This window comes from Megalopta genalis, chromosome 8, assembly GCF_051020955.1.
Source record: "Megalopta genalis isolate 19385.01 chromosome 8, iyMegGena1_principal, whole genome shotgun sequence".
NCBI lineage: Eukaryota > Metazoa > Arthropoda > Insecta > Hymenoptera > Halictidae > Megalopta > Megalopta genalis.
In genome coordinates this window covers 586,708-612,500 of record NC_135020.1, presented here as the reverse complement: position 1 = coordinate 612,500, position 25,793 = coordinate 586,708, and positions in this window count along the sequence as shown.

The window sequence follows — 25,793 nt, the reverse complement described above, 5'->3', positions numbered from 1 at the left end:
CAACAAGAACAACAAGAACAACAAGAACAACAAGGACAACAACAACAACAACAAGAACAACAAGAACAACATGAACAGAAAGAGCAGCAAGAACAACAAGAACAACAAGAACAACAAGAACAACAAGAACAAGAACAGGAAGAACAACAACAACAACAAGAACAACAAAAACAAGAACAACAACAAGAACAACACGAACAACAACAAGAACAACAACAACAACAAGAACAACAAGAACAACAAGAACAACAAGAACAACAAGAACAACAAGAACAACAGGAACGACAAGAACAACAAGAACAACAAGAACAACAGGAACAACAAGAGCAACAAGAACAAGAACAGCAAGAACAACAACAACAACAACAAGAACAACAGGAACAACAACAGCAAGAACAACAAGAACAACAAGAACAACAAGAGCAACAAGAACAACAAGAACAAGAACAACAACATCTACCAGAACCACAACAACATGAACAGCAAGAACAAGAACAACAACAACAAGAACAACGGGAACAACAACAGCAAGAACAACAAGGACAATAAGAATAACAAGAACAAGAAGAACAACAAGAACAACAAGAGCAACAAGAGCAACAAGAACAACAAGAACAACAAGAACAACAAGAGCAACAAGAACAACAAGAACAAGAACAACAACATCTACCAGAACCACAACAACATGAACAGCAAGAACAAGAACAACAACAACAAGAACAACGGGAACAACAACAGCAAGAACAACAAGGACAATAAGAATAACAAGAACAAGAAGAACAACAAGAACAACAAGAGCAACAAGAGCAACAAGAACAACAAGAAGAACAAGAACAACAAGAACAACAAGAAAAACAAGAACAAGAACAACAACATCAACCAGAACAACAACAACATGAACAACAAGAACAACAACAGCAACAACAACAACAAGGACAAAAAGAACAACAAGAACAAAAAGAACAACAAGAACAACGAGAACAACGAGAACAACGAGATCAACGAGAACAACAACAAGAACAACAACTACAACAACAACAACTAGAACAACAAGAACAACAAGAACACCAAGAACAACAAGAGCAACAAGAACATCAAGAACAACAAGAACAACAAGAACAAAAGAACAACAAGAACAACAAGAACAAGAACAACAACATCAACCAGAACAACAACAACATGAACAACAAGAACAACAACAGCAACAACAACAACAAGGACAACAAGAACAACAAGAACAACGAGAACAACGAGAACAACGAGAACAACAACAAGAACAACAACAACAACTAGAACAACAAGAACAACAAGAACAACAAGAACACCAAGAACAACAAGAACAACAAGATCAACAAGAACAACAAGAACATCAAGAACAACAACAACATGAACAACAAGAACATCAACAACCAGAACAACAACAACAACAAGAACAAAAAGAACAACAACAACATGAACAACAAGAACATCACCAACCAGAACAACAAGAACAACAAGATCAACAAGAACAACAAGGACATCAACAACAATAACAACAAGAACAGCAAGGACAACAAGAACAACAAGAACAAGAACAGCAAGAACAACAACAAGAAGAACTACATGAACAACAACAACAAGAACAACAAGAACAACAACAACAACAGGAACAACAAGAACAACAACAACAACAACAAGAATAACATAAACAAGAACAACAACAACAAGAAGAAGAACAACAAGAAGAACAACAAGAACAACAAGAACAGCAAGAGCAACAACAACAACAACATCAACAACAACAAGAACAACAAGAATAGCAAGAACAACAAGAACATCAACAACCAGAACAACAACAGCAACAAGAGCAACAAGAGCAACAAGAGCAACAAGAGCAACAAGAGCAACAAGAGCAACAAGAGCAACAAGAACAACAAGAATAACAAGAACAACAACAACAACAACAACAACTAGAACAACAAGAACAACAAGAACACCAAGAACAACAAGAACAACAAGATCAACAAGAACAACAAGAACATCAAGAACAACAACAACATGAACAACAAGAACATCAACAACCAGAACAACAAGAACAACAACAGCAACAAGAGCAACAAGAGCAACAAGAGCAACAAGAACAACAAGAACAACAACGACAACAAGAACAACAAGAACATCAAGAACAACAAGAACAACAACAACATGATCAACAACAACATGAACAACAAGAACATCAACAACCAGAACAACAAGAACAACAACAGCAACAAGTGCAACAAGAGCAACAAGAGCAACAAGAGCAACAAGAACAACAAGAACAACAAGAACAACAAGAACAACAAGAACAACAAGAGCAACGAGAACAACGAGAACAACGAGAACAACAAGAATAACAAGAACAACAAGAACAACCAGAACAGCAAGAAGAACAACAAGAACAACAAGAACAACCAGAACAGCAAGAAGAACAACAAGAACAACAAGAACAACAAGAACAACAAGATCAACAAAAACAACAAGAACAACAAGAACAACAAGAACAACAAGAACAACAAGAACAACAAGAACAACAAGAACAACAAGAACAACAAGAACAACAAGAACTACAACAATAACAAGGACAACAACTACAACTACAACAAGAACAAGAACAAGAACAACAACATCAACCAGAACAACAACAACATGAACAACAAGAACAACAAGATCAACAAGAACAACAAGAACAACAAGAACAACAAGGACAACAACAACAATAACACCAAGAACAGCAAGGACAACAAGAACAACAAGAACAAGAACAGCGAGAACAACAACAGCAACAAGAGCAACAAGAGCAACAAGAGCAACAAGAACAATAAGAACAACAAGAACAACAAGACCAACAAGGACAACAAGAACAACAAGAACAACAAGAACAACAAGAACAACAAGAACAACAAGAACAACAAGAACAACAAGAACAACAACAACAAGGACAACTAGAACAACAACAAGAACAACAAGAACAACATTAACAACAAGAACAACAAGAACAACAAGATCAACAAGAACAACAAGAACAACAAGAACAACAAGAACAACAAGAACAACAAGAACAACAAGAACAACAAGAACAACAAGAACAACAAGAACAACAAGAACAACAAGAACAACAAGAACAACAAGAACAACAAGAACAACAAGAACAACAAGAACAACAAGAACAACAAGAACAACGAGAACAACGAGAGCAACGAGAACAACGAGAACAACGAGAACAACGAGAACAACGAGAACAACGAGAACAACGAGAACAACAAGAATAACAAGAACAACAAGAACAACCAGAACAGCAAGAAGAACAACAAGAACAACAAGAACAACCAGAACAGCAAGAAGAACAACAAGAACAACAAGAACAACAAGAACAACAAGATCAACAAAAACAACAAGAACAACAAGAACAACAAGAACAACAAGAACAACAAGAACAACAAGAACAACAAGAACTACAACAATAACAAGGACAACAACTACAACTACAACAAGAACAACAACAACAACAAGAACAACAACAAGAACAACAAGAACAACAAGATCAACAAAAACAACAACTACAACAAGAACAGCAAGAACAGCAACAACAACAAGAACAACAAGAACAGCAAGAACAACAAGATCAACAAGAACAACAAGAACAACAAGAACAACAAGAGCAACAAGAACAACAAGAACAACAAGAACAACAAGAGCAACAAGAACAACAAGAACAACAAGAACAACAAGAACAACAAGAACAACAAGAACAACAAGAACAACAAGAACAACAAGGACAACAACAACAACAACAAGAACAACAAGAACAACATGAACAGAAAGAGCAGCAAGAACAACAAGAACAACAAGAACAACAAGAACAACAAGAACAACAAGAACAAGAACAGGGAGAACAACAACAACAACAAGAACAACAAAAACAAGAACAACAACAAGAACAACACGAACAACAACAAGAACAACAACAACAACAAGAACAACAAGAACAACAAGAACAACAAGAACAACAAGAACAACAAGAACAACAAGAACAACAGGAACGACAAGAACAACAAGAACAACAAGAACAACAGGAACAACAAGAGCAACAAGAACAAGAACAGCAAGAACAACAACAACAACAACAAGAACAACAGGAACAACAACAGCAAGAACAACAAGAGCAACAAGAACAACAAGAACAAGAACAACAACATCTACCAGAACCACAACAACATGAACAGCAAGAACAAGAACAACAACAACAAGAACAACGGGAACAACAACAGCAAGAACAACAAGGACAATAAGAATAACAAGAACAAGAAGAACAACAAGAACAACAAGAGCAACAAGAGCAACAAGAACAACAAGAACAACAAGAACAACAAGAACAACAAGAAAAACAAGAACAAGAACAACAACATCAACCAGAACAACAACAACATGAACAACAAGAACAACAACAGCAACAGCAACAACAAGGACAACAAGAACAACAAGAACAAAAAGAACAACAAGAACAACGAGAACAACGAGAACAACGAGATCAACGAGAACAACAACAAGAACAACAACTACAACAACAACAACTAGAACAACAAGAACAACAAGAACACCAAGAACAACAAGAGCAACAAGAACATCAAGAACAACAAGAACAACAAGAACAAAAGAACAACAAGAACAACAAGAACAAGAACAACAACATCAACCAGAACAACAACAACATGAACAACAAGAACAACAACAGCAACAACAACAACAAGGACAACAAGAACAACAAGAACAACGAGAACAACGAGAACAACGAGAACAACAACAAGAACAACAACAACAACTAGAACAACAAGAACAACAAGAACAACAAGAACACCAAGAACAACAAGAACAACAAGATCAACAAGAACAACAAGAACATCAAGAACAACAACAACATGAACAACAAGAACATCAACAACCAGAACAACAACAACAACAAGAACAAAAAGAACAACAACAACATGAACAACAAGAACATCACCAACCAGAACAACAAGAACAACAAGATCAACAAGAACAACAAGAACAACAAGAACAACAAGGACATCAACAACAATAACAACAAGAACAGCAAGGACAACAAGAACAACAAGAACAAGAACAGCAAGAACAACAACAAGAAGAACTACATGAACAACAACAACAAGAACAACAAGAACAACAACAACAACAGGAACAACAAGAACAACAACAACAACAAGAATAACATAAACAAGAACAACAACAACAAGAAGAAGAACAACAAGAAGAACAACAAGAACAACAAGAACAGCAAGAGCAACAACAACAACAACATCAACAACAACAAGAACAACAAGAATAGCAAGAACAACAAGAACATCAACAACCAGAACAACAACAGCAACAAGAGCAACAAGAGCAACAAGAGCAACAAGAGCAACAAGAGCAACAAGAGCAACAAGAGCAACAAGAGCAACAAGAACAACAAGAATAACAAGAACAACAACAACAACAACAACAACTAGAACAACAAGAACAACAAGAACACCAAGAACAACAAGAACAACAAGATCAACAAGAACAACAAGAACATCAAGAACAACAACAACATGAACAACAAGAACATCAACAACCAGAACAACAAGAACAACAACAGCAACAAGAGCAACAAGAGCAACAAGAGCAACAAGAACAACAAGAACAACAACGACAACAAGAACAACAAGAACATCAAGAACAACAAGAACAACAACAACATGATCAACAACAACATGAACAACAAGAACATCAACAACCAGAACAACAAGAACAACAACAGCAACAAGTGCAACAAGAGCAACAAGAGCAACAAGAGCAACAAGAACAACAAGAACAACAAGAACAACAAGAACAACAAGAACAACAAGAGCAACAAGAACAACAAGAACAACAAGGACAACAACATCAACAACAAGAACATCAAGAATAACAAGAGCAACAAGAACAAGAACAGCAAGAACAACAACAACAACAACAAGAACAACAAAAACAAGAACAACAAGAACAACAACAACAACAACCAGAACAACAACAACAACAACAAGAACAACAAGAACAACAACAACATGAACAACAAGAACATCAACAATCAGAACAACAAGAACAACAACAGCAACAAGAGCAACAAGAGCAACAAGAGCAACAAGAGCAACAAGAACAACAAGAACAACAAGATCAACAAGAACAACAAGATCAACAAGAACAACAAGAACAACAAGAACAACAAGGACAACAACAACAATAACACCAAGAACAGCAAGGACAACAAGAACAACAAGAACAAGAACAGCGAGAACAACAACAGCAACAAGAGCAACAAGAGCAACAAGAGCAACAAGAACAATAAGAACAACAAGAACAACAAGAACAACAAGACCAACAAGGACAACAAGAACAACAAGAACAACAAGAACAACAAGAACAACAAGAACAACAAGAACAACAAGAACAACAAGAACAACAAGAACAACAAGAACAACAAGAACAACAACAACAAGGACAACTAGAACAACAACAAGAACAACAAGAACAACATTAACAACAAGAACAACAAGAACAACAAGATCAACAAGAACAACAAGAACAACAAGAACAACAAGAACAACAAGAACAACAAGAACAACAAGAACAACAAGAACAACAAGAACAACAAGAACAACAAGAACAACAAGAACAACAAGAACAACAAGAACAACAAGAACAACAAGAACAACAAGAACAACAAGAACAACAAGATCAACAAGAACAACAAGAACATCAAGAACAACAACAACATGAACAACAAGAACATCAACAACCAGAACAACAACAACAACAAGAACAAAAAGAACAACAACAACATGAACAACAAGAACATCACCAACCAGAACAACAAGAACAACAAGATCAACAAGAACAACAAGAACAACAAGAACAACAAGGACATCAACAACAATAACAACAAGAACAGCAAGGACAACAAGAACAACAAGAACAAGAACAGCAAGAACAACAACAAGAAGAACTACATGAACAACAACAACAAGAACAACAAGAACAACAACAACAACAGGAACAACAAGAACAACAACAACAACAAGAATAACATAAACAAGAACAACAACAACAAGAAGAAGAACAACAAGAAGAACAACAAGAACAACAAGAACAGCAAGAGCAACAACAACAACAACATCAACAACAACAAGAACAACAAGAATAGCAAGAACAACAAGAACATCAACAACCAGAACAACAACAGCAACAAGAGCAACAAGAGCAACAAGAGCAACAAGAGCAACAAGAGCAACAAGAGCAACAAGAGCAACAAGAGCAACAAGAACAACAAGAATAACAAGAACAACAACAACAACAACAACAACTAGAACAACAAGAACAACAAGAACACCAAGAACAACAAGAACAACAAGATCAACAAGAACAACAAGAACATCAAGAACAACAACAACATGAACAACAAGAACATCAACAACCAGAACAACAAGAACAACAACAGCAACAAGAGCAACAAGAGCAACAAGAGCAACAAGAACAACAAGAACAACAACGACAACAAGAACAACAAGAACATCAAGAACAACAAGAACAACAACAACATGATCAACAACAACATGAACAACAAGAACATCAACAACCAGAACAACAAGAACAACAACAGCAACAAGTGCAACAAGAGCAACAAGAGCAACAAGAGCAACAAGAACAACAAGAACAACAAGAACAACAAGAACAACAAGAACAACAAGAGCAACAAGAACAACAAGAACAACAAGGACAACAACATCAACAACAAGAACATCAAGAATAACAAGAGCAACAAGAACAAGAACAGCAAGAACAACAACAACAACAACAAGAACAACAAAAACAAGAACAACAAGAACAACAACAACAACAACCAGAACAACAACAACAACAACAAGAACAACAAGAACAACAACAACATGAACAACAAGAACATCAACAATCAGAACAACAAGAACAACAACAGCAACAAGAGCAACAAGAGCAACAAGAGCAACAAGAGCAACAAGAACAACAAGAACAACAAGATCAACAAGAACAACAAGAACAACAAGATCAACAAGAACAACAAGAACAACAAGAACAACAAGGACAACAACAACAATAACACCAAGAACAGCAAGGACAACAAGAACAACAAGAACAAGAACAGCGAGAACAACAACAGCAACAAGAGCAACAAGAGCAACAAGAGCAACAAGAACAATAAGAACAACAAGAACAACAAGAACAACAAGACCAACAAGGACAACAAGAACAACAAGAACAACAAGAACAACAAGAACAACAAGAACAACAAGAACAACAAGAACAACAAGAACAACAAGAACAACAAGAACAACAAGAACAACAAGAACAACAACAACAAGGACAACTAGAACAACAACAAGAACAACAAGAACAACATTAACAACAAGAACAACAAGAACAACAAGATCAACAAGAACAACAAGAACAACAAGAACAACAAGAACAACAAGAACAACAAGAACAACAAGAACAACAAGAACAACAAGAACAACAAGAACAACAAGAACAACAAGAACAACAAGAACAACAAGAACAACAAGAACAACAAGAACAACAAGAACAACAAGAACAACAAGAACAACAAGAACAACAAGAACAACGAGAACAACGAGAGCAACGAGAACAACGAGAACAACGAGAACAACGAGAACAACGAGAACAACGAGAACAACGAGAACAACAAGAATAACAAGAACAACAAGAACAACCAGAACAGCAAGAAGAACAACAAGAACAACAAGAACAACCAGAACAGCAAGAAGAACAACAAGAACAACAAGAACAACAAGAACAACAAGAACAACAAGATCAACAAAAACAACAAGAACAACAAGAACAACAAGAACAACAAGAACAACAAGAACAACAAGAACTACAACAATAACAAGGACAACAACTACAACTACAACAAGAACAACAACAACAACAAGAACAACAACAAGAACAACAAGAACAACAAGATCAACAAAAACAACAACTACAACAAGAACAGCAAGAACAGCAACAACAACAAGAACAACAAGAACAGCAAGAACAACAAGATCAACAAGAACAACAAGAACAACAAGAACAACAAGAGCAACAAGAACAACAAGAACAACAAGAACAACAAGAGCAACAAGAACAACAAGAACAACAAGAACAACAAGAACAACAAGAACAACAAGAACAACAAGAACAACAAGAACAACAAGGACAACAACAACAACAACAAGAACAACAAGAACAACATGAACAGAAAGAGCAGCAAGAACAACAAGAACAACAAGAACAACAAGAACAACAAGAACAAGAACAGGAAGAACAACAACAACAACAAGAACAACAAAAACAAGAACAACATCAAGAACAACACGAACAACAACAAGAACAACAACAACAACAAGAACAACAAGAACAACAAGAGCAACAAGAACAACAAGAACAACAAGAACAACAGGAACGACAAGAACAACAAGAACAACAAGAACAACAGGAACAACAAGAGCAACAAGAACAAGAACAGCAAGAACAACAACAACAACAACAAGAACAACAGGAACAACAACAGCAAGAACAACAAGAACAACAAGAACAACAAGAGCAACAAGAACAACAAGAACAAGAACAACAACATCTACCAGAACCACAACAACATGAACAGCAAGAACAAGAACAACAACAACAAGAACAACGGGAACAACAACAGCAAGAACAACAAGGAGAATAAGAATAACAAGAACAAGAAGAACAACAAGAACAACAAGAGCAACAAGAGCAACAAGAACAACAAGAACAACAAGAACAACAAGAACAACAAGAAAAACAAGAACAAGAACAACAACATCAACCAGAACAACAACAACATGAACAACAAGAACAACAACAGCAACAACAACAACAGCAACAACAACAACAAGGACAACAAGAACAACAAGAACAAAAAGAACAACAAGAACAACGAGAACAACGAGAACAACGAGATCAACGAGAACAACAACAAGAACAACAACTACAACAACAACAACTAGAACAACAAGAACAACAAGAACACCAAGAACAACAAGAGCAACAAGAACATCAAGAACAACAAGAACAACAAGAACAAAAGAACAACAAGAACAACAAGAACAAGAACAACAACATCAACCAGAACAACAACAACATGAACAACAAGAACAACAACAGCAACAACAACAACAGCAACAACAACAACAAGGACAACAAGAACAACAAGAACAAAAAGAACAACAAGAACAACGAGAACAACGAGAACAACGAGATCAACGAGAACAACAACAAGAACAACAACTACAACAACAACAACTAGAACAACAAGAACAACAAGAACACCAAGAACAACAAGAGCAACAAGAACATCAAGAACAACAAGAACAACAAGAACAAAAGAACAACAAGAACAACAAGAACAAGAACAACAACATCAACCAGAACAACAACAACATGAACAACAAGAACAACAACAGCAACAACAACAACAAGGACAACAAGAACAACAAGAACAACGAGAACAATGAGAACAACGAGAACAACAACAAGAACAACAACAACAACTAGAACAACAAGAACAACAAGAACAACAAGAACACCAAGAACAACAAGAACAACAAGATCAACAAGAACAACAAGAACATCAAGAACAACAACAACATGAACAACAAGAACATCAACAACCAGAACAACAACAACAACAAGAACAAAAAGAACAACAACAACATGAACAACAAGAACATCACCAACCAGAACAACAAGAACAACAAGATCAACAAGAACAACAAGAACAACAAGAACAACAAGGACATCAACAACAATAACAACAAGAACAGCAAGGACAACAAGAACAACAAGAACAAGAACAGCAAGAACAACAACAAGAAGAACTACATGAACAACAACAACAAGAACAACAAGAACAACAACAACAACAGGAACAACAAGAACAACAACAACAACAAGAATAACATAAACAAGAACAACAACAACAAGAAGAAGAACAACAAGAAGAACAACAAGAACAACAAGAACAGCAAGAGCAACAACAACAACAACATCAACAACAACAAGAACAACAAGAATAGCAAGAACAACAAGAACATCAACAACCAGAACAACAACAGCAACAAGAGCAACAAGAGCAACAAGAGCAACAAGAGCAACAAGAGCAACAAGAGCAACAAGAGCAACAAGAACAACAAGAATAACAAGAACAACAACAACAACAACAACAACTAGAACAACAAGAACAACAAGAACAACAAGAACACCAAGAACAACAAGAACAACAAGATCAACAAGAACAACAAGAACATCAAGAACAACAACAACATGAACAACAAGAACATCAACAACCAGAACAACAAGAACAACAACAGCAACAAGAGCAACAAGAGCAACAAGAGCAACAAGAACAACAAGAACAACAACGACAACAAGAACAACAAGAACATCAAGAACAACAAGAACAACAACAACATGATCAACAACAACATGAACAACAAGAACATCAACAACCAGAACAACAAGAACAACAACAGCAACAAGTGCAACAAGAGCAACAAGAGCAACAAGAGCAACAAGAACAACAAGAACAACAAGAACAACAAGAACAACAAGAACAACAAGAGCAACAAGAACAACAAGAACAACAAGGACAACAACATCAACAACAAGAACATCAAGAATAACAAGAGCAACAAGAACAAGAACAGCAAGAACAACAACAACAACAACAAGAACAACAAAAACAAGAACAACAAGAACAACAACAACAACAACCAGAACAACAACAACAACAACAAGAACAACAAGAACAACAACAACATGAACAACAAGAACATCAACAATCAGAACAACAAGAACAACAACAGCAACAAGAGCAACAAGAGCAACAAGAGCAACAAGAGCAACAAGAACAACAAGAACAACAAGATCAACAAGAACAACAAGATCAACAAGAACAACAAGAACAACAAGAACAACAAGGACAACAACAACAATAACACCAAGAACAGCAAGGACAACAAGAACAACAAGAACAAGAACAGCGAGAACAACAACAAGAAGAACTACATGAACAACAACAACAAGAACAACAGGAACAACAAGAACAACATGAACAGAAAGAACAGCAAGAACAACAAGAACAACAAGAACAACAAGAACAACAAGAACAACAAGAACAAGAACAGGAAGAACAACAACAACAACAAGAACAACAAAAACAGGAACAACAACAAGAACAACACGAACAACAACAAGAACAACAACAACAACAAGAACAACAAGAACAACAAGAACAACAAGAGCAACAAGAACAAGAACAGCAAGAACAACAACAACAAGAACAGCAAGAACAACAACAACAACAACAACTACAACAACAGGAACAACAACAGCAAGAACAACAAGAACAACAAGAACAACAAGAAAAACAAGAACAAGAACAACAACATCAACCAGAACAACAACAGCATTAACAACAAGAACAACAACAGCAACAACAACAACAAGGACCACAAGAACAACAAGAACAAAAAGAACAACAAGAACAACGAGAACAACGAGAACAACAACAAGAAGAACAACAACAACTAGAACAACAAGAACAACAAGAAAATCAAGAACAACAAGAACAACAAGAACAACAAGAACAACAAGAACATCAAGAACAACACCAACATGAACAACAAGAGCATCAACAACCAGAACAACAACAACAACAACATCAACAAGAACAAGAAGAACAAAAAGAACAACAAGAGCAACAAGAGCAACAATAACAACAAGAACAACAAGAACAACAAGAACAACAAGAACAAAAGAACAACAAGAACAACAAGAACAAGAACAACAACATCAACCAGAACAACAACAACATGAACAACAAGAACAACAACAGCAACAACAACAACAAGGACAACAAGAACAACGAGAACAACAACAAGAACAACAACAACAACTAGAACAACAAGAACAACAAGAACAACAAGAACACCAAGAACAACAAGAACAACAAGATCAACAAGAACAACAAGAACATCAAGAACAACAACAACATGAACAACAAGAACATCAACAACCAGAACAACAACAACAACAAGAACAAAAAGAACAACAACAACATGAACAACAAGAACATCACCAACCAGAACAACAAGAACAACAAGATCAACAAGAACAACAAGAACAACAAGAACAACAAGGACATCAACAACAATAACAACAAGAACAGCAAGGACAACAAGAACAACAAGAACAAGAACAGCAAGAACAACAACAAGAAGAACTACATGAACAACAACAACAAGAACAACAAGAACAACAACAACAACAGGAACAACAAGAACAACAACAACAACAAGAATAACATAAACAAGAACAACAACAACAAGAAGAAGAACAACAAGAAGAACAACAAGAACAACAAGAACAGCAAGAGCAACAACAACAACAACATCAACAACAACAAGAACAACAAGAATAGCAAGAACAACAAGAACATCAACAACCAGAACAACAACAGCAACAAGAGCAACAAGAGCAACAAGAGCAACAAGAGCAACAAGAGCAACAAGAGCAACAAGAGCAACAAGAACAACAAGAATAACAAGAACAACAACAACAACAACAACAACTAGAACAACAAGAACAACAAGAACACCAAGAACAACAAGAACAACAAGATCAACAAGAACAACAAGAACATCAAGAACAACAACAACATGAACAACAAGAACATCAACAACCAGAACAACAAGAACAACAACAGCAACAAGAGCAACAAGAGCAACAAGAGCAACAAGAACAACAAGAACAACAACGACAACAAGAACAACAAGAACATCAAGAACAACAAGAACAACAACAACATGATCAACAACAACATGAACAACAAGAACATCAACAACCAGAACAACAAGAACAACAACAGCAACAAGTGCAACAAGAGCAACAAGAGCAACAAGAGCAACAAGAACAACAAGAACAACAAGAACAACAAGAACAACAAGAACAACAAGAGCAACAAGAACAACAAGAACAACAAGGACAACAACATCAACAACAAGAACATCAAGAATAACAAGAGCAACAAGAACAAGAACAGCAAGAACAACAACAACAACAACAAGAACAACAAAAACAAGAACAACAAGAACAACAACAACAACAACCAGAACAACAACAACAACAACAAGAACAACAAGAACAACAACAACATGAACAACAAGAACATCAACAATCAGAACAACAAGAACAACAACAGCAACAAGAGCAACAAGAGCAACAAGAGCAACAAGAGCAACAAGAACAACAAGAACAACAAGGTCAACAAGAACAACAAGATCAACAAGAACAACAAGAACAACAAGAACAACAAGGACAACAACAACAATAACACCAAGAACAGCAAGGACAACAAGAACAACAAGAACAAGAACAGCGAGAACAACAACAAGAAGAACTACATGAACAACAACAACAAGAACAACAGGAACAACAAGAACAACATGAACAGAAAGAACAGCAAGAACAACAAGAACAACAAGAACAACAAGAACAACAAGAACAACAAGAACAAGAACAGGAAGAACAACAACAACAACAAGAACAACAAAAACAGGAACAACAACAAGAACAACACGAACAACAACAAGAACAACAACAACAACAAGAACAACAAGAACAACAAGAACAACAAGAGCAACAAGAACAAGAACAGCAAGAACAACAACAACAAGAACAGCAAGAACAACAACAACAACAACAACTACAACAACAGGAACAACAACAGCAAGAACAACAAGAACAACAAGAACAACAAGAAAAACAAGAACAAGAACAACAACATCAACCAGAACAACAACAGCATTAACAACAAGAACAACAACAGCAACAACAACAACAAGGACCACAAGAACAACAAGAACAAAAAGAACAACAAGAACAACGAGAACAACGAGAACAACAACAAGAACAACAACAACAACTAGAACAACAAGAACAACAAGAACATCAAGAACAACAAGAACAACAAGAACAACAAGAACAACAAGAACATCAAGAACAACACCAACATGAACAACAAGAGCATCAACAACCAGAACAACAACAACAACAACATCAACAAGAACAAGAAGAACAACAAGAACAACAAGAGCAACAAGAGCAACAATAACAACAAGAACAACAAGAACAACAAGAACAACAAGAACAAAAGAACAACAAGAACAACAAGAACAAGAACAACAACATCAACCAGAACAACAACAACATGAACAACAAGAACAACAACAGCAACAACAACAACAAGGACAACAAGAACAACAAGAACAACGAGAACAACGAGAACAACGAGAACAACAACAAGAACAACAACAACAACTAGAACAACAAGAACAACAAGAACAACAAGAACACCAAGAACAACAAGAACAACAAGATCAACAAGAACAACAAGAACATCAAGAACAACAACAACATGAACAACAAGAACATCAACAACCAGAACAACAACAACAACAAGAACAAAAAGAACAACAACAACATGAACAACAAGAACATCACCAACCAGAACAACAAGAACAACAAGATCAACAAGAACAACAAGAACAACAAGAACAACAAGGACATCAACAACAATAACAACAAGAACAGCAAGGACAACAAGAACAACAAGAACAAGAACAGCAAGAACAACAACAAGAAGAACTACATGAACAACAACAACAAGAACAACAAGAACAACAACAACAACAGGAACAACAAGAACAACAACAACAACAAGAATAACATAAACAAGAACAACAACAACAAGAAGAAGAACAACAAGAAGAACAACAACAACAACAACCGGAACAACAAGAACAACCGGAACAACAAGAACAACAAGAACAACCAGAACAACAACAACATCAACAACAACAAGAACAACAAGAACAACAAGAACAACAAGAACAACAAGAACAACAAGAACAACAAGAACAACAAGAACAACAAGAACAACAAGAACAACAAGAACAACAAGAACAACAAGAACAACAAGAACAACAAGAACAACAAGAACAACAAGAACAACAAGAACAACAAGAACAACAAGAACAACAAGAACAACAAGAACAACAAGAACAACAAGAACAACAAGAACAACAAGAACAACAAGAACAACAAGAACAACAAGAACAACAAGAACAACAAGAACAACAAGAACAACAAGAACAACAAGAACAACAAGAACAACAAGAACAACAAGAACAACAAGAACAACAAGAACAACAAGAACAACAAGAACAACAAGAACAACAAGAACAACGAGAACAACGAGAACAACGAGAACAACGAGAACAACGAGAACAACGAGAACAACGAGAACAACAAGAACAACAAGAACAACAAGAACAACAAGAACAACAAGAACAACAAGAACAACAAGAACAACAAGAACAACAAGAACAACAAGAACAACGAGAACAACGAGAGCAACGAGAACAACGAGAACAACGAGAACAACGAGAACAACGAGAACAACGAGAACAACAAGAATAACAAGAACAACAAGAACAACCAGAACAGCAAGAAGAACAACAAGAACAACAAGAACAACCAGAACAGTAAGAAGAACAACAAGAACAACAAGAACAACAAGAACAACAAGATCAACAAAAACAACAAGAACAACAAGAACAACAAGAACAACAAGAACAACAAGAACAACAAGAACAACAAGAACTACAACAATAACAAGGACAACAACTACAACTACAACAAGAACAACAACAACAACAAGAACAACAACAAGAACAACAAGAACAACAAGATCAACAAAAACAACAACTACAACAAGAACAGCAAGAACAGCAACAACAACAAGAACAACAAGAACAGCAAGAACAACAAGATCAACAAGAACAACAAGAACAACAAGAACAACAAGAGCAACAAGAACAACAAGAACAACAAGAACAACAAGAGCAACAAGAACAACAAGAACAACAAGAACAACAAGAACAACAAGAACAACAAGAACAACAAGAACAACAAGAAAAACAAGGACAACAACAACAACAACAAGAACAACAAGAACAACATGAACAGAAAGAGCAGCAAGAACAACAAGAACAACAAGAACAACAAGAACAAGAACAGGAAGAACAACAACAACAACAAGAACAACAAAAACAAGAACAACAACAAGAACAACACGAACAACAACAAGAACAACAACAACAACAAGAACAACAAGAACAACAAGAACAACAAGAACAACAAGAACAACAGGAACGACAAGAACAACAAGAACAACAAGAACAACAGGAACAACAAGAGCAACAAGAACAAGAACAGCAAGAACAACAACAACAACAACAAGAACAACAGGAACAACAACAGCAAGAACAACAAGAACAACAAGAACAACAAGAGCAACAAGAACAACAAGAACAAGAACAACAACATCTACCAGAACCACAACAACATGAACAGCAAGAACAAGAACAACAACAACAAGAACAACGGGAACAACAACAGCAAGAACAACAAGGACAATAAGAATAACAAGAACAAGAAGAACAACAAGAACAACAAGAGCAACAAGAGCAACAAGAACAACAAGAACAACAAGAACAACAAGAAAAACAAGAACAAGAACAACAACATCAACCAGAACAACAACAACATGAACAACAAGAACAACAACACCAACAACAACAACAAGGACAACAAGAACAACAAGAACAAAAAGAACAACGAGAACAACGAGAACAACGAGAACAACGAGATCAACGAGAACAACAACAAGAACAACAACTACAACAACAACAACTAGAACAACAAGAACAACAAGAACACCAAGAACAACAAGAGCAACAAGAACATCAAGAACAACAAGAACAACAAGAACAAAAGAACAACAAGAACAACAAGAACAAGAACAACAACATCAACCAGAACAACAACAACATGAACAACAAGAACAACAACAGCAACAACAACAACAAGGACAACAAGAACAACAAGAACAACGAGAACAACGAGAACAACGAGAACAACAACAAGAACAACAACAACAACTAGAACAACAAGAACAACAAGAACAACAAGAACACCAAGAACAACAAGAACAACAAGATCAACTAGAACAACAAGAACATCAAGAACAACAACAACATGAACAACAAGAACATCAACAACCAGAACAACAACAACAACAAGAACAAAAAGAACAACAACAACATGAACAACAAGAACATCACCAACCAGAACAACAAGAACAACAAGATCAACAAGAACAACAAGAACAACAAGAACAACAAGGACATCAACAACAATAACAACAAGAACAGCAAGGACAACAAGAACAACAAGAACAAGAACAGCAAGAACAACAACAAGAAGAACTACATGAACAACAACAACAACAGGAACAACAAGAACAACAACAACAACAACAAGAATAACATAAACAAGAACAACAACAACAAGAAGAAGAACAACAAGAAGAACAACAAGAACAACAAGAACAGCAAGAGCAACAACAACAACAACATCAACAACAACAAGAACAACAAGAATAGCAAGAACAACAAGAACATCAACAACCAGAACAACAACAGCAACAAGAGCAACAAGAGCAACAAGAGCAACAAGCGCAACAAGAGCAACAAGAACAACAAGAATAACAAGAACAACAACAACAACAACAACAACAACTAGAACAACAAGAACAACAAGAACACCAAGAACAACAAGAACAACAAGATCAACAAGAACAACAAGAACATCAAGAACAACAACAACATGAACAACAAGAACATCAACAACCAGAACAACAAGAACAACAACAGCAACAAGAGCAACAAGAGCAACAAGAGCAACAAGAACAACAAGAACAACAACGACAACAAGAACATCAAGAACAACAAGAACAACAACAACATGATCAACAACAACATGAACAACAAGAACATCAACAACCAGAGCAACAAGAACAACAACAGCAACAAGTGCAACAAGAGCAACAAGAGCAACAAGAGCAACAAGAACAACAAGAACAACAAGAACAACAAGAACAACAAGAACAACAAGAGCAACAAGAACAACAAGAACAACAAGGACAACAACATCAACAACAAGAACATCAAGAATAACAAGAGCAACAAGAACAAGAACAGCAAGAACAACAACAACAACAACAAGATCAACAAAAACAAGAACAACAAGAACAACAACAACAACAACCAGAACAACAACAACAACAACAAGAACAACAAGAACAACAACAACATGAACAACAAGAACATCAACAATCAGAACAACAAGAACAACAACAGCAACAAGAGCAACAAGAGCAACAAGAGCAACAAGAGCAACAAGAACAACAAGAACAACAAGATCAACAAGAACAACAAGATCAACAAGAACAACAAGAACAACAAGAACAACAAGGACAACAACAACAATAACACCAAGAACAGCAAGGACAACAAGAACAACAAGAACAAGAACAGCGAGAACAACAACAAGAAGAACTACATGAACAACAACAACAAGAACAACAGGAACAACAAGAACAACATGAACAGAAAGAACAGCAAGAACAACAAGAACAACAAGAACAACAAGAACAACAAGAACAACAAGAACAACAAGAACAAGAACAGGAAGAACAACAACAACAACAAGAACAACAAAAACAAGAACAACAACAAGAACAACACGAACAACAACAAGAACAACAACAACAACAAGAACAACAAGAACAACAAGAACAACAAGAGCAACAAGAACAAGAACAGCAAGAACAACAACAACAAGAACAGCAAGAACAACAACAACAACAACAACTACAACAACAGGAACAACAACAGCAAGAACAACAAGAACAACAAGAACAACAAGAAAAACAAGAACAAGAACAACAACATCAACCAGAACAACAACAGCATTAACAACAAGAACAACAACAGCAACAACAACAACAAGGACAACAAGAACAACAAGAACAAAAAGAACAACAAGAACAACGAGAACAACGAGAACAACAACAAGAACAACAACAACAACTAGAACAACAAGAACAACAAGAACAACAAGAACACCAAGAACAACAAGAACAACAAGATCAACAAGAACAACAGGAACATCAAGAACAACAACAACATGAACAACAAGAACATCAACAACCAGAACAACAACAACAACAAGAACAAAAAGAACAACAACAACATGAACAACAAGAACATCACCAACCAGACCAACAAGAACAACAAGATCAACAAGAACAACAAGAACAACAAGAACAACAAGGACATCAACAACAATAACAACAAGAACAGCAAGGACAACAAGAACAACAAGAACAAGAACAGCAAGAACAACAACAAGAAGAACTACATGAACAACAACAACAAGAACAACAAGAACAACAACAACAACAGGAACAACAAGAACAACAACAACAACAAGAATAACATAAACAAGAACAACAACAACAAGAAGAAGAACAACAAGAAGAACAACAAGAACAACAAGAACAGCAAGAGCAACAACAACAACAACATCAACAACAACAAGAACAACAAGAATAGCAAGAACAACAAGAACATCAACAACCAGAACAACAACAGCAACAAGAGCAACAAGAGCAACAAGAGCAACAAGAGCAACAAGAGCAACAAGAGCAACAAGAGCAACAAGAACAACAAGAATAACAAGAACAACAACAACAACAACAACAACTAGAACAACAAGAACAACAAGAACACCAAGAACAACAAGAACAACAAGATCAACAAGAACAACAAGAACATCAAGAACAACAACAACATGAACAACAAGAACATCAACAACCAGAACAACAAGAACAACAACAGCAACAAGAGCAACAAGAGCAACAAGAGCAACAAGAACAACAAGAACAACAACGACAACAACAACAAGAACATCAAGAACAACAAGAACAACAACAACATGATCAACAACAACATGAACAACAAGAACATCAACAACCAGAACAACAAGAACAAGAACAGCAACAAGTGCAACAAGAACAACAAGGACAACAACAACAACAACAAGAACATCAAGAATAACAAGAGCAACAAGAACAAGAACAGCAAGAACAACAACAACAACAACAACAACAACAAGAACAACAAAAACAAGAACAACAACAACAACAACAACCGGAACAACAAGAACAACCGGAACAACAAGAACAACAAGAACAACAAGAACAACAAGAACATCAAGAACAACAAGAACAACAACAACATGAACAACAAGAACATCAACAACCAGAACAACAAGAACAACAAGAACAACAAGGACAACAAGAACAACAAGAACAACAAGAACAACAAGAACAACAAGAACAGCAAGAACAACAAGAACAACAAGAACAACAAGAACAACAAGAACAACAAGAACAACAAGAACAACAAGAACAACAAGAACAACAAGAACAACAAGAACAACAAGAACAACAAGAACAACAAGAACAACAAGAACAACAAGAACAACAAGAACAACGAGAACAACGAGAACAACGAGAACAACGAGAACAACGAGAACAACAAGAACAACAACAAGAACAACAACAACAACTAGAACAACAAGAACAACAAGAACACCAAGAACAACAAGAACAACAAGAACAACAAGAACATCAAGAACAACACCAACATGAACAACAAGAGCATCAACTACCAGAACAACAACAACAACAACATCAACAAGAACAAAAAGAACAACAACAACATGAACAACAAGAACATCAACAACCAGAACAACAAGAACAACAACAGCAACAAGAGCAACAAGAGCAACAAGAGCAACAAGAGCAACAAGAGCAACATGAGCAACAAGAACAACAAGAACAACAACGACAACAAGAACAACAAGAACATCAAGAACAACAAGAACAACAACAACATGAACAACAAGAACATCAACAACCAGAACAACAAGAACAACAAGAACAACAAGAACAACAAGAACAACAAGAACAACAAGAACATCAACAACCAGAACAACAAGAACAACAACAGCAACAAGAGCAACAAGAGCAACAAGAGCAACAAGAGCAACAAGAGCAACATGAGCAACAAGAACAACAATAACAACAACGACAACAAGAACAACAAGAACATCAAGAACAACAAGAACAACAACAACATGAACAACAAGAACATCAACAACCAGAACAACAAGAACAACAAGAACAACAAGAACAACAAGAACAACAAGAACAACAAGAACAACAAGAACAACAAGAACAACAAGAACAACAAGAACAACAAGAACAACAAGAACAACAATAACAACAAGAACAACAAGAACAACAAGAACAACAAGAACAACAAGGACAACAAGAACAACAAGAACAACAAGAACAACAAGAACAACAAGAACAACAAGAACAACAAGAACAACAAGAACAACAAGAACAACGAGAACAACGAGAACAACGAGAACAACGAGAACAACGAGAACAACAAGAACAACAACAAGAACAACAACAACAACTAGAACAACAAGAACAACAAGAACACCAAGAACAACAAGAACAACAAGAACAACAAGAACATCAAGAACAACACCAACATGAACAACAAGAGCATCAACTACCAGAACAACAACAACAACAACATCAACAAGAACAAAAAGAACAACAACAACATGAACAACAAGAACATCAACAACCAGAACAACAAGAACAACAACAGCAACAAGAGCAACAAGAGCAACAAGAGCAACAAGAGCAACAAGAGCAACATGAGCAACAAGAACAACAAGAACAACAACGACAACAAGAACAACAAGAACATCAAGAACAACAAGAACAACAAGAACAACAAGAACATCAAGAACAACACCAACATGAACAACAAGAGCATCAACTACCAGAACAACAACAACAACAACATCAACAAGAACAAAAAGAACAACAACAACATGAACAACAAGAACATCAACAACCAGAACAACAAGAACAACAACAGCAACAAGAGCAACAAGAGCAACAAGAGCAACAAGAGCAACAAGAGCAACATGAGCAACAAGAACAACAAGAACAACAACGACAACAAGAACAACAAGAACATCAAGAACAACAAGAACAACAACAACATGAACAACAAGAACATCAACAACCAGAACAACAAGAACAACAAGAACAACAAGGACAACAAGAACAACAAGAACAACAAGAACAACAAGAACAACAAGAACAGCAAGAACAACAAGAACAACAAGAACAACAAGAACAACAAGAACAACAAGAACAACAAGAACAACAAGAACAACAAGAACAACAAGAACAACAAGAACAACAAGAACAACAAGAACAACAAGAACAACAAGAACAACAAGAACAACAAGAACAACAAGAACAACGAGAACAACGAGAACAACGAGAACAACGAGAACAACGAGAACAACAAGAACAACAACAAGAACAACAACAACAACTAGAACAACAAGAACAACAAGAACACCAAGAACAACAAGAACAACAAGAACAACAAGAACATCAAGAACAACACCAACATGAACAACAAGAGCATCAAATACCAGAACAACAACAACAACAACATCAACAAGAACAAAAAGAACAACAACAACATGAACAACAAGAACATCAACAACCAGAACAACAAGAACAACAACAGCAACAAGAGCAACAAGAGCAACAAGAGCAACAAGAGCAACAAGAGCAACATGAGCAACAAGAACAACAAGAACAACAACGACAACAAGAACAACAAGAACATCAAGAACAACAAGAACAACAACAACATGAACAACAAGAACATCAACAACCAGAACAACAAGAACAACAAGAACAACAAGAACAACAAGAACAACAAGAACAACAAGAACAACAAGAACAACAAGAACAACAAGAACAACAAGAACAACAAGAACAACAAGAACAACAAGAACAACAAGAACAACAAGAACAACAAGGACAACAAGAACAACAAGAACAACAAGAACAACAAGAACAACAAGAACAACAAGAACAACAAGAACAGCAAGAACAACAAGAACAACGAGAACAACGAGAACAACGAGAACAACGAGAACAACGAGAACAACAAGAACAACAAGAACAACAAGAACATCAAGAACAACAACAACATGAACAACAAGAGCATCAACAAACAGAACAACAACAACAACAACATCAACAAGAACAAAAAGAACAACAACAACATGAACAACAAGAACATCAACAACCAGAACAACAAGAACAACAACAGCAACAAGAGCAACAAGAGCAACAAGAGCAACAAGAGCAACAAGAGCAACAAGAACAACAAGAACAACAACGACAACAAGAACAACAAGAACATCAAGAACAACAAGAACAACAACAACATGAACAACAAGAACATCAACAACCAGAACAACAAGAACAACAAGAACAACAAGAACAACAAGAACAACAAGAACAACAAGAACAACAAGAACAACAAGAACAACAAGAACAACAAGAACAACAAGAACAACAAGAACAACAAGAACTACGACAACAACAAGGACAAGAACAACAACTACAACAAGAACAGCAAGAACAACAACAACAACAAGAACAACAACAACAAGTACAACAAGAACAACAAGAACAACAAGAACAACAAGAACAACAAGAACAACAAGAACAACAAGAACAACAAGAACAACAAGAACAACAAGAACAACAAGAACAACAAGAACAACAAGAACAACAAGAACAACAAGAACAACAAGAACAACAAGAACAACAAGAACAACAAGAACAACAAGAACAACAAGAACAACAAGAACAACAAGAACAACAAGAACAACAAGAACAACAAGAACAACAAGAACAACAAGAACAACAAGAACAACAAGAACAACAAGAACAACAAGAACAACAAGAACAACAAGAACAACAAGAACAACAAGAACAACAAGAACAACAAGAACAACAGGAACAACAGGAACAACAGGAACAACAAGAACAACAACATCAACCAGAACAACAACAACATGAACAACAAGAACAACAACAGCAACAACAACAACAAAACAACAAGAACAACAAGAACAACGAGAACAACGAGAACAACGAGAACAACAACAAGAACAACAACAACAACTAGAACAACAAGAACAACAAGAACAACAAGAACACCAAGAACAACAAGAACAACAAGATCAACAAGAACAACAAGAACGTCAAGAACAACAACAACATGAACAACAAGAACATCAACAACCAGAACAACAGCAACAACAAGAACAAAAAGAACAACAACAACATGAACAACAAGAACATCACCAACCAGAACAACAAGAACAACAAGGACATCAACAACAATAACAACAAGAACAACAAGAACAACAAGAACAACAAGAACAACAAGAACAACAAGAACAACAAGAACAACAAGAACAACAAGAACAACAAGAACAACAAGAACAACAAGAACAACAAGAACAACAAGAACAACAAGAACAACAAGAACAACAAGAACAACAAGAACAACAAGAACAACAAGAACAACAAGAGCAACAAGAACAAGAACAGCAAGAACAACAGGAACAACAACAGCAAGAACAACAAGAACAACAAGAACAACAAGAACAACAAGAACAACAAGAACAACAAGAACAACAAGAACAACAAGAACAACAAGAACAACAAGAACAACAAGAACAACAAGAACAAC